General features: G+C 37.3%; 1 long non-coding RNA gene across 1 annotated transcript; it reads right to left on the reverse strand.

The window, feature by feature from the left end:
- Window positions 1-6,776: 6,776 nt before the first annotated feature.
- On the reverse strand, window positions 6,777-12,584 carry LOC124403752. Its single transcript, XR_006928937.1, has 3 exons — window positions 12,432-12,584; window positions 8,670-8,757; window positions 6,777-7,589 (listed from the first exon to the last, which is right to left on the reverse strand). It is a non-coding gene; the product is annotated as an uncharacterized LOC124403752 (long non-coding RNA).
- Between the last annotated feature and the right edge of the window lie 1,120 nt (window positions 12,585-13,704).

Genomic DNA, 13,704 nt, shown 5'->3' on the forward strand with positions numbered 1-13,704 from the left:
AGCAAGTCATATCTGTCTTCTGAAGAGACCTGGAGTCCTTTCACCTCTATTGCCACTTGTGCTAGATCACCACTTTCTGACCTCTGACCTCAGCAGGATCGACAGATATACGACTCTCAATATGGGAGGTCACAATCTCAGCGTGCTGTCATTGCCGTGTGGTATGCATCAAGCAAGCTCCTCTACAACTCACAGTATCATGTTTCTTTCATTGCTTTAGACCTTACATATGGGCCATAAATAAGACCAGTTCTCTTCCAACTGTGTATTTTAAGTACATTTGGAAATGAAACCTGACCTGTGTGTACAGTGTAGGAGCCCAAAGACTATCAATTCTATTGACTGATGAAACTTTTCCTAAACAGGAAGTAAATTTTTTTCCTCAATCGACAGGATTTTCATAAACTCCTAGGTTTGCGTCATGGGTTTTAGTAAAAAGATTTGTGTTTAGCCCTCCACGAACTAAAGCCTTATTTATTTTTGTTGCGTTAACCTTGTCCGTTAGTTCAGACATGTTTCACCGCATGCCTGGAGTCCCTGCAGCAATCCCCATCACCGCTATAGGCTTTAATATGTCAGCAAATAGTATGTGTCAGATTTGTATTATATAGTGCATACTGTAAAGGGTGACCTTGCAGATAAATATAGAGTCAATCAACAGCTACATTTATTGCCACTCCACAATTCAGAAATCTGCAGCATATAATGGACTGCTGAAAAAAAAAAGAACAATAAATTATGTATTATTTTTTCAATGGATGCATTTATTTGCATATAAATTAAATGATTATCTGATTATATCAGTTTTTGTATTATTCAATTATGCTTAGTTATACTATATATGAACTTTATATAGTAATTGCACTGTAATACTTAATTCCAAATCTTCAGCTTTTCAACTTCTGAATCTTGCACATCTGGTTAGACAAAATCATAGGCAGCCAAATGAATAAGTGGCAGACAAATGACAGACTAATGAGATATTCTGTGTACACTTTTTCAAAGAGCTCTCTTTTCAAAGCTGCTTTGTTGAGTTGTAAAACATAATGGGCTGTGAAGGAGTGGTTCCAGGCCGTAGTTAATTACGCATTGTACTATTTATCCAGTTATTGTTACATTTAATGCTGTGGATTACCAAAGAAATATTACTTATATTCCTTACATTAAAGCAGTTGTTGACAGTCTCTTTTTTTTTTTTTTGGAGAAACACTGAGAAACACTGGAGAAACACTGAGCTTTTTCAATTTAAGCCATGATAGACACCTTCCTTTGCCTTAAAGGGAAAGCCCAGAGCAAGAATTATTTCCCACAGAAAACAGCACATGCTCCGACTAAAAATACTGCAAAGCTATAATTTGAAAGCAAACTGTATATAAAGTAAGAGTTTATGTGCATAACCTAGAATAATTACATGAAATGCCACTGTGTGACCCTGCTAACTATTCACATGGAAAAAAAGTTTGCCCAAGCACCTCATACTAAATCTCTAGCATTATAGATGGTGCTATGCACCAGTTAGGGTAATTGATAGCTACTGTGGTGATCCCATGACGTCCTAGTGAGTGGATATAAATCCTTTGGCCTGTATCCTGTACTACTCTCAGTAGCTGGGTGTCAGTTTTGGCATCTGTCCATGATTATCCACTTTCTGGCTCTTTGTCCAAATAACTAATAGTATTTGTTTTGATCAAAGGCACAGCAGCTGTTTAGTCTCCGTGCAAGGTTTTAAATAATTCAGTGGTCACACATAAATCACTAGGGCACAGAGGGGAAGAGATGAAGTCGTTTTCATGTTGCCCAAATATTTTATGATATAGGAGCCATGATCGAAAGGTCTGATATCAGCTGTCGCTTTCAACAACTTATTTTGATCTTCATTTTCAAATTAAGCATACAATTTGATTGATTTATCACTACAGTTGTGCATTCTAACCAAGAAACTCGATACCAATAGATAGTTACATATTGTGTACTAGACTGTCCATGATTTGGGCTATGGATATGTTCTGTACTAATGACTTGAAGATTATAGTTTAAATTTCACAAGTGTGGGACAATTAAAAACCTTCTTAAAAATCACTTCAGCCCTCAATTGTCTCAGTTATTTTTGGTTGGATTGTGTTTCTATGTATGTGGAAGCTTAATGAGGTTGTTACTATGCATCCAAATGCATCCAAAGGTGGCCTAGAAATCAGACATTTAATATCCTTAACCTGCTTTTTTTTAGGGATAGTTATTTCTATAAGTAAGACCAAGTAATCAACAGTCATAAAATGCCTTTTTGGTACAATGTTCATTGGTAAAAGTGCTATAAAAAAAAATATGATTGCACTGAATTAAATAGCTGCTGATGGGAATCCATGGTACAGTCATGTTAAGTCAAAATATATTAATGGTAGTGAGCTTGTATACTGGTTAATCACAGTAAATGTCCTTTATCTTACTTTTAGTGTATGAAAATATCCCATGATTCCAAAGTTCTTGTTTAAAACAGTTAAAGACAGCAGATCTGGCGCAACTCGTCTTCCTGAGAAGAAAAGATGGGTGTTACATTTGATGGAATATTTTACTCAAGATGTTACAAATGCACATCATATTAAGTGCCACCATGATCTTTCACTAATTTCTACTCTCTCTGTAGGTCTGACTGAATGACCCATTGCTAGAGAATAATTTAGACCTCGCATAATCGCTACAGAATATAAATTGTACACTTCAGCCCCAAACCAAGCACATATCTAGTTGGATAAGATATTGTGCTTTCATCTGGGACAAAGATTGTAATATCAACCACTAGACGCTTTATTAGATACATTTGAACACCTGCAAATTCATGCAATTATACAATCAGCCAATCATGCTGGAGTAGCAAAACACTTAAAATCCTGCAGATGCAGGTCAAGTGCTTCAAAAACTTCCAACTGGGGAAAAATTGTGAACCCAGTGACGAGATTGATTATAGCAGATATATTTCAGATACTGCTGATCTCGAGCATTGCTCGAGTTTACATAGTATGCTGGGGAAAAATCTGGAAACTACAGTAAGGCTACAGTATCTATAATAAGTAATCTATAGGTTATAATACCAGAAGACCACATTTGGTTGGCTACTGATCTTCAAGTGAACTAAACCAGTTTCACTGCAAAGACCTTTAGACTATTGCAAGGGAAATATTAAAGTGTTTCCACTTTCATGAATTTCCTCACCCTAACCGATTTTGAAAGATAATGGATAGGTGAACTGAAGGCATGTGAAAACCTGAGCAGAACCAGTTGTTACCCCTCCCTTAATATTGCGCTTTAGGCTGTTATGAACTACAGCACAAGGAAAAAACAACAATCTTTCTTGGCTTGGACAACATAAGTGCTTCTATAGTCAAGCCTTCTGATGTCAGACATTTTTTTAGACAGACAGTAGCTCTCGAAAGTCTCCAAAGAACCTGAGAGACAAAAATAAGCCTTTGAATATACCATGAGCGTATAGGAAAAGGGAAGGCAAGGGGGTTGTAGAAAGGAAAATAAACTGGGTTGGTTACCTAAGGCAAATTTCCATATCTGTTCAAATGTACCAGATCATCATTTCTTTGCATGGGAGTTGAATGTAAAGCATTCCAAATGATTTAAACAGGTGAATACAATGTAATGCAAATATAACTAAGCCATAATGATATGGCAAGGTCATGGCGTTATTTTTGTGATGTGTTTTTTTGGCTCACAGATATAATAAGGACTGGTAGGTCACGTAGTTAAGAAATGTTCCTTATAATACTTTTATTTATTTATTTACTAAATGTATACCAAGAGGTCTGAAATATAGAAGCCGTGTGAATATAAATATTCATAAATAATGAAGGGAAACTAATATTTGAAGTATGTTTAAAATGCTCATAAATAAATAAATGCTACGTAAAAATAATTCAATTTTGTTATTACAGTTAATTTTTAAATTTCCTTCATTTCTAGCTCATTTTCCTTAAAGACGCCTAAAGGACCTTGCTCACAAGTGTGACAAATTGTCACAAATTATTAAAGTCCACTCTCCCATAGGAGGAGAGACTAGAGGTGGAATGTTATCAAATATCTTCCTATTAGTAGAATATTTACTTAGTGTCAGATAAAGGAGTGAAATGGCAGAAAATTGAGAAAGACATGGCAGAGGTATGGCTATATCATAAGGATAAGAAATGTGATAAGTACAGTTTGTACTTAGGAAGAGGTTGAGTAGAGACTTCCTTGATGCACCACCAATGCTGTTCCATTGTTAAAGTGGTGGTGTAATGGTAAGATTTGCTCTAAAAACTATGATCAAGCGTTTCTGTTTTTAATACCTTCAAATCAACATAAGATCACAAAAACAGCAAGTGTGAGAAACAAAACATTATGAAGTTAGCAACCTTTAAATCCAGAGACAAGCAGTGTTTAGAAGTATAAAAAGCAGATTTTATGGCCTAAAAGTCTGTGGGACAGATAATACAGCATTTAATGTGGCTAAAAGCATGTTTAGGGTTGTAGCTAATTAAAGTGTTTAAGATTAACAACCGTGATAGGAAATACAGTATATAGTAGAGTTTCATAGTATCCAGATTGTGCAAAGAAAGTAATTTTTTTTTCTCCAATATCAGAAAACCATAGTGTTTTATTCCATTTACAATTATTTTTACTTACACTTAGTTACTTTTAGTACTTTTCTTGTTTATATTTATATTAGAATTGGATTGTCTTAGTGTTCCAAGACACTTTCATACAAATAATTTTGTTACTAGAGAAATAAAAACATATTAGAATTAATGCGACACAATACTTAATCAATGTAATAAATAATCAACACTTTTAAAATAAACAGAATTGAGAATTCAACAGTTTTGTGAACAATTAGAATAGTGCATTGAATGCTGGAGCATACAAAAACAAGGACAAAAAAGCAAAATAAAAATGAGATTCAACTATTTTAAACAAAACTTGGCTTTGAAACATAAGGCTGAAAGACCGGGACATTATCATTACGGCTCCAGTTTTCTAAGCTAAGAAGATACACAACTGAGCACATAGTAATTCTACATCCTTATTCATCCCTCCATCCTTTTTTTTTGTTAAAAACAGACATGTTAAACTGTCCATCCCTTTCTTACATCTGGCTTGATCCCTTTGTTTTGTGTGTATGGCTTAAAACTGTGATGACTTCCTGACGCTTCATCACACCAGCCAATGAGAAAGCAGCTCTTGTGACCTATACTTGCCTTTCCAGCCTGCTTTTTTTCTTCGAATTGGCCAGTCATGCATACTGGTGGGAGAGGTTCATGTTTACCCAGAAAATGTTCAGCCCTGTCAGGGTGCATCACATCTTTCAGAAATGAATCAGCACGTGTTGGGAGGGGGTAAAAATACTCAACGGCATCCGCCATGTGTGGAAGGAAGCATCGTGCATGACATTTTTACCATGCACAATTAAACAAAATGTTTTTGTATGATCTGGCATTGCAGGCCGAGAGGAAATTAGAAGGGCTTTTGTGCATGATACCACTCAAACACGAACAGAACGTTGTTTCGTTTTATAATTTCTAGGCTAGCAGATGTGCAAGGATCTTTAGTCTCGTGCAACTTTCAAGCTAAAGATCACCTACCAATCAAATCATGTCAGCTTTCCAAATAAACTTTTATCTGTTCCCATACAAACAATACTGGGGCCATGAGACTGCTGATGAAATGTCACTGCATGATCACACCTGGAAGTAAAGAGGAAGCACTCAGTTCTTATTATAAGTGCTTGACACAAAGCACTGCTTTTGCAAAAAGAGCTAGTCTAATGCATGTTTTTATTTCAAACAATGTGCAGGCACTAATGGATAAAATTGAAACACACAGCAGTGAAGTGAAAGCAAATTAATCAGGCCAATTCTATATGCAAAAAGGTCTGTGTACGTGCAGGAATTCATTCCAATCAAGCAGGAGCCACACAACCTGTTCAATTAGTTGATCTTGGCTTTGAGCAGACTCTGGTGTGGCTTATGCTTCACTGGAATGAAAATCTGCCCACACCCCAGCAAATCTACAGTGTAAACCCATGCAAAATTTGGACCAATCAAAGACTTCCAAATCTGACTGGCCCTCAGTTGCCAGACAACTGTGGCTGCTGCATTAAAAATAGAGACGCAAATTAGAGAAGCATATAAAGATGTGACCTATTTAAAAAAAATTGGAATATGCATTTTGGCAATAAGCAGTAGTGAGAACATTTTCCTGTGCGATCATATGATTTAATCCATATCCAATCCAACTGGAGCTTCAGATTTTTTAACTACTGATTACCCATATATTAAATTTAACATAGCACCATATGTGTGCTAGATTACCCCTGGGCCAGCATATAGAGGAAGTGCCAGTCTGCAAGCATGACCACTTCCTGTTTAAAAAAGTCACGCTTGTGTGTTGATACAGGAAATTGATTTGCTGAGCCGGATCACATGTGAAACACATTCAGCTGAATCATTTTTGCCTAAGCACAGAAACTGTGTGAATGTAATCAAATAGATCGAATCGGACCCGAAAAAAATTCACAAAGCCTTTGAATCCATTTCCTGCCAAAATAGCCTGTGTGGAGATTCTTCAAATGAGGGTTTTAATACAGTAATTCCACATTTTTATTAAATATCACAGGAATGTCCTATCATGTGCTTGGCAAATACACAGTAAAGCCCTTGCCGTAGGGAAGATGGACTTTCTCATGCGATATTTCATCCCTTGTGTCCGTTCGAAACTTTTCCGCCAGCACGCCATCGTCCATGACTTCACAGCTTTATTTAATCAGGTTTTAAATATAAACAAAACATACATTCATATAAAGGTCACAATCACATATTGGATTCTTTAAAAATCTTCACGCATGTACTTGATGTTCCTTTAAACAGTAAGTCTTTACTCATAAAACAAACATGGCTACTTTTAACAATACAGTAAAAGATATCTAGGTTTAACACCACACATTGTAGTCTGCTACTGCTCTTCCAATGAGTTTACAGGATTCCTGTTTTGACTCGTTTCTATATTAACAGCCTTAAAAATACCTCTAGTGTTTAAGCAGCTTGCTTTCAACAGTTGCTTAATACATAAGGCAGAGGGTTTTCCCTTTAGAAGGAATTTTTCTATGCCAAAGCATCAGTGACTATCTCCTTCTCTTTAAACAGGAATCAATGAAAATATTATAAGCAAAAAAAGCTTTGGCCTTAGACTCAGGACCCTTAAGGGAGCTTGGTGAATGTACAATGAATTTTGTGTAAATATCTCTAGCTAAAACCCCTTAATTCATTACATGCTAACTGAACCAGGTATATACAGGCTTAGCATGATGAAGTGAATAAAAGAGTGATGGATAAGGTCTTCTCCAACCCTCCATCTCTAAATTGGCTTCCTCCAGGATTCAAATGGATCACAGGTCACAGTTGTGTTCAGGGCACCGGGTTGTGCTGCACCTTCTCAGTCATCTGTTTGGCACTGTAGTAAGACAGGCTTAGACCCATAATGGCCAACATCATGGCGATCTGGTTAAGAGAGCGATCCTGAGGTGGGGTCTGAACTTCGCCGGCTACCTGCCTCTATAAACACACATGGGGGGGAAAGAAAACAGTTAGTAAGAATAGTTCAGACCAGGCTTTGCTGGTTAAGTTTGTAAACAGGTATCTAATAAGAATTTTTGGTTTTAGTCCATTTCATAAAGCAATTAGATGCACAAAAAAGCTTCAGAGCTAGAATAATCCAAGGGCATGGACTGCTATTTAAAAAGACAAAAAAGGGTTTAGGCTAATCAAATATGTACCCAAAGGAATCAAAATCACTAAACTAAGAGAGTCATTTAATAAAATATAAAAATAAAGCCATCCACTTCAATGGAAAGAGCATTTTGGTAAAAGTACGATACAGGTTACAAACTGATTACCGAGAAAGGTTATATCCAGCATTTGTCAAATATTATGGATAAAATCTAATGTAACTTCCTGAACTCTATCACAAAGGCACAGTCTGTTCCACTAAAATGCACTTCCACAAAAGGTACAAGAGCATCAAATTAATCAGAAACAGAGACTATAATGGATTACAACAAGGTGGCTTCAATAACGAGACAAAACGATTCGAAAACAGATCAAGACAGGACCAAAACAAGGGCAGCCACTAAGATGATTACCATTAAATTAACACCCTTCTTAACTATAGACATCCTACTGTATTGAGATTTATTTATTGTTAATGTTTGGCAACCTGAAATCTATAACATGAATGTAAATCCTAACTAAAATACAAGACAATTCGCATAAAGCTCTATGGGTTTTGCGCCATTATACGTTCCAGACCATACGAATACCAAAGGATATGGGTCAGTTTGCAAAGTTAGCACGATGCTTGTTTGACATACCAGGACTATTGTCCTAAACCCAGCAGTAAGCCAGTGTAGGATTAACCCTTCACCTTTTACAGCAAACTGGAACCCTGCATAGATTCGTTATGGAATCGCAATCAGTTGTCTGAAAATCTGTTACTGAACATGACAACTAGGAGGACAAAAATGTTGAAAAATTGTACTTTCTGACAGGAAAAGGGGTTGCAAGTCATTTAATTCTGGTTGTTTTAGAAATAAAAACCTATAGAAAGACAGCATTAGTTAAAATGAAGACACGTACCTGCAGGAGTCGAAAGTATCCAGGAGTCAGGCGACCCAGTCTGATAATCATGTCTGTTGGTTTTGCACAAATCGAAGCTGGTCTGGTCCTGAAAAGAAAAAAATGATAAACAAAAAAATAGGATGTCCATATATCCAAGTAAGGCAGATCATTTTAAACATGGAAACAAACAAGAACAGTGTTTTACCAAACACAGAGTCTCTCGCTAAAGAACTGCGCTCTTCAACTCTCTGCTCTGGTCATTTTATATACGAGTCACAGATTGAGAAAATGGGCGTCACTAGCCTTGGGGCGAAAGTGTCAAATCAGACTAAAATCAACTTGATCCTCAACACGGCCCCGTTCTGAGGAGCAGATCTGTGTGCCTGTATGTCTCCGACGGCCATGTGGTCTAGGTTTGGGCTCGAACTGATTGGCCTGTGGTTACGACACTAAATATAAGGGGCGCAATGCTTCTTAAGCGTATTTGTGCAGGATCGGAGCAGCGATGGAAGCACAGCAAAACAAAACACATACATGGCTGCGATTTTAACTACATGCACAATTTTAGAAGCTTCCATAAATTCAACAAGAAAGAAAACCAAAAGGGAAGTGTGCAGGTTTGAAGGTTTTGGGAACTTGATGGACAACATGGGGAAAACAAGAAATGAGAAAAAGAGCTGCTTTAATCTTGCAAATATCTTATTGAAATTCAAAAGATATGTGGATTATAGGAAGTGTAGGGAAAGGAGGTGTAGGGAAAGGTACACAACTACATGTCCCGGACCTGACCAACCTGATTGCAACTCTCACTCTTGCCACTCTTTCCACAACAGAAGGTAAAAGTGATCCAAATGACCGGATATACGTGAGGAAAAAACAAAAAACAAGTTCCTCCAGGCTTAAAAAAAAACCTTCCAAAACACTAACGAATGTAAATAAAAACCAATAAAACCTTTGTGGTTAAAATGGGTAGTAACACACCGACTCGAAGCACAAGAAACTGGGAAAACACTCGAGCTCCAACCCCTTTATAAAAAAATCATCTTAACCAATCAGAACATGGGGCTGTCTCTTTTTCTCTGACACACACACACACACACACACACTTGAATACACTGCCAGCTGTCAGAATGCATCAGGCTCTCTGTGGCAGCCACCAAAATGCTACACAAGGAAAAGGAAACACTCTGTACATTGTCACACACGGTTTTGCTCGTATTCTCGACAACAAACAAACATCTGAGTGTTGAAAGACACGTGGACCTTGTATAATTAAACACTATCAAAGTCTTCCGGTTCAAGCAGCAGTCTTTCCAGAACAACTTACAGCTAAGCCAATGCTAGCAAATAGTGTCCTGGTATAGTCATGCACACCGTCCAGAGTGACGAACCAGATGACCATTTTAAGCTGATTTACTATTATATAACCTTCTCCACTCCATTATGTGATTGTTACACAACCAAACAATGTATTTCATTTTCAAGTTAGATTGACGATGTTACATAGGAATCTTGTGTGTGAACTTCATAGCACGCAATTATAAAATATAACACCGTCATGTTGCTCACTTTTTAGTACAATACTGAAAAAAAAAAGCATTCAACTGTAAGAGTCAAAGCTATTAACCAAAAGCTGGTAGTAGTGACAAGAGTTTAATGTCAATGGGAAAGATAACTGAAGTTCATATATCAACATATACCGCAATTGCAGTCACTAGATCGAAGCGCTTTTGGACTATGTGCCTGTGCTCCTTCTAGACAATCCCATTTCAGATATCTGTGGAACTATAAGTAGTATTAGTACCATCCAGTCATTCGTTTCCAAAACATCTTTGCATCCCCAACGCCTGATGTGATATACAGGCTCTTCGTTAATCTAATCTCTGCTTGTTCCATTGCGTGTACTTTTTTAACGTAGCTGTATTTTCTGTCTGACATTTCCAACTTACTCATCTGATCATGAAGTCCTGCATCAAAATATAACAAGGATGGATTTTCCTAAATGTGATCATTCTGTGGACGACCCCACCCCTGTCCTCTCTTCTGAATATGCTGCTCAACAAGAACCTCCCTTCTACCAGTTTGGACCACCTTCGCTCCCCCACCTTCCACACCACCTCACGTGTCGGAGGCATGCAAGTTGCCATGGTTTACTCTGATTAACTATGTAGTCTTCAACATGGCTGCCATGTGTGTCTGTGAGAATGAATATTTCCCATAGGGAAACACTTTAAAAGCTCTTGTGGGGTCGAGTTATGAAATTTTTAATATAAATATAAATTAATCACGTCTTGACCCACTTAGGACAATTATAACATCTTTGTGAATTCTGATTCAACCCAAACACTGTGTGGAAAAAAGTGAGAATTCCAGCCAGTGTCAATCGATCTCCATGCAAATAGTCAAAAAGGTGATAAAGATGGTAAAAAGGTGACAATCACTTGGTTTTAAAATGCTAATATACACAACCTCTCTCTTTATCTACACCCTAATGCTAACAGTTCAACAAACGAGTTTGTTAAACACATTCAAAGCAAGTCTGATTAGATTAGATTAATCAGATTAAAGCCACCCTGGTCTAGGAGAAATCTCTTTAGACCAATATAGCTTGACCATACAGACGACTCTTTGGTGCCATAAAAAGACTGAAGTGTTTCACACTGAAACACCAAAGTCAACTTTTTCACAACATCCAGAGCCTCGGAAAATATGAATCAGCTGCACACACAGCTGTATAAGTGGTGTTTTGGGCTATTCTCAGATCCAAAGAATTGTGGGTAAGGAGGGAAAGGTGGAAAGTTGTACAGTTTCTGGATTGTTAAATCATTTTGAAATTATGCCACAAACAGAATCAAGGCATATCGTGAGAGATGTTCAGATGTCGCAGATTCACGATGTAATCAATATAAAAGCAAATGAGGAGAAACGCTCACTCCTGTTCAAACCATTTCCACCAAAAAGACTTTTAAAGGGCAAAAGTACAATTTGCAGCATGTACAAACTGTACAGCATGAAATTAATTAGTCTGAATTGGGGTTTATTTTTGTGTAGGAGGCATGAATGTGAAAATCTCAGATCCCAGAAGCAACTCATATCCTGGAGAACATGTGCTTTTGATGGGTTTACATTTATGTAATGGTGTGTATGGGCTTCACTTTCTTGGACAAGTGACTTAAATAGAAATGCTGGTACCTGAAGGGCTGAGATAAAGCAGGTAGTTCCACAAACACACACACATAGCCTGCAGATTCACAAGAACAGAACACTGGGCACTATATGAGACCCTCCCTTCCCCCAGAGTCAAGTACAAATAAACAAACTAACCAAGGAATTCACACAATAGTTAGTTTTCTCATTTTATTTTATTTTTCATTTCAGGAATTTGTACATTTTGCCAAGAATTTACAAACAGTTCAAGGTCTAGATGCACAAATTTAAAATGTAATTTTTTAAAGGGGACAAAAGTTAAGTGTAAGTAAAAACCTGCCCATGCTACAAAGTTTTCAAAATTAAAAGCATGCTAAATGAATGAGAAAGCATGCATTAGTGCATCAGTTGGATGAGTATTGTCCCAAAAAAAAGGGCTACCTTTGTGGAAGTGTTTTTTTTTTTTACTTCTTAATAATCCGAGCAAACCGATAATCCCAGGGTGCACGAGCTCGGTGAAGTAATGCATGCATGTATGAATGAAACCCCCCTAAAGCTGCAGGTTTTCAGGGATAAAGAGTTTAGGCAAAAATCCACACATTAAAAAAAAAAAGAGTAAAGTTTGTGATTTACCTGAAAGACTGACCGCTGCCTGGGAGAGCAGTATGGGATACTTGTGGAGGAGTACGGAGAGGAATATAGAGGACGTGCGGGGACGAGTGTATACGTGTGTGTACGTGTAAACGCTAAAAGCACGCGCCATTCAGTCTGCTGGTTATATAGAAAATCACCATTACCGATTATCAACTGAGGGGGCGGGGCTACAGGGCACACGCATAATTAATAAGTAGAGCTACCACTAGATAGATAGATAGATAGATAGATAGATAGATAGATAGATAGATAGATAGATAGATAGATAGATAGAAATTAATTATTTACTTACTGTTATGTTTTCTGCACTGAAAAGAAAGAAAGAAAGAAAGAAAGAAAGAAAGAAAGAAAGAAAGAAAGAAAACAATCACATACATGTAAAATAAAGAAATTCACTAAATGTAATAACAGAGAGCAAGCAAAAAATAATAATAATATGTTTATCATGATGTTTTGCACCCTGGAAAGAAAGAAAGAAGAAAAAAAGAAAGAAAGAAAGAAAGAAAGAAAGAAAGATAGAAATACAAAATTTTTTTACTACACACACACACACACACACACATATATATATATATATATATATATATATATATATATATATATATATATATATATATATATAGTTTATTAAGGAGGAAGTGATTAAGAGGATGAAGAATGGAAAGTCGGTTGTACCAGATGACATACCGGTAGAAGCGTGGAGATGTTTAGGAGAGATGCAGTGGAGTTTTTAACCTGATTGTTTAACAAGATTTTGGAAGGTGAGATGATTCCTGAGGAATGGAGAAGGAGTGTGCTGGTACCAATCTTTAAGAATAAGGGAGATGTGCAAACCTGCAGTAACTACAGGGAATAAAGTTGATCATCACACCATGAAGTTATGGGAAAGAGTAGTGGAAGCCAGGCTGAGAAAAGAGGTGACCATCTGTGAGCAGCAGTATGGTTTCATGCCGAGGAAGAGCACCACAGATGCCTTATTTGCTTTGAGGATGTTGATGGAGAAGTATAGAGAAGGTCAGAAGGAGTTGCATTGTGTGTTTGTGGATTTAGAGAAAGCAAACAACAGGGTGGAGAGAGGAGCTGTGGTGTTGTATGAGGAAGTCAGGTGAGTCAGAGAAGTATGTGAGGGTGGTGCAGGACATGTATGAGGACAGTGTGACAGCAGTGAAGTGTGCAGTAGGAACAACAGACTGGTTCAAGGTGGACACTGGATTGCAGTGGTGATGGACAGGTTGACGGACGAGGTCAGACA

This window comes from Silurus meridionalis, chromosome 21, assembly GCF_014805685.1.
Source record: "Silurus meridionalis isolate SWU-2019-XX chromosome 21, ASM1480568v1, whole genome shotgun sequence".
NCBI classification, from domain to species: domain Eukaryota; kingdom Metazoa; phylum Chordata; class Actinopteri; order Siluriformes; family Siluridae; genus Silurus; species Silurus meridionalis.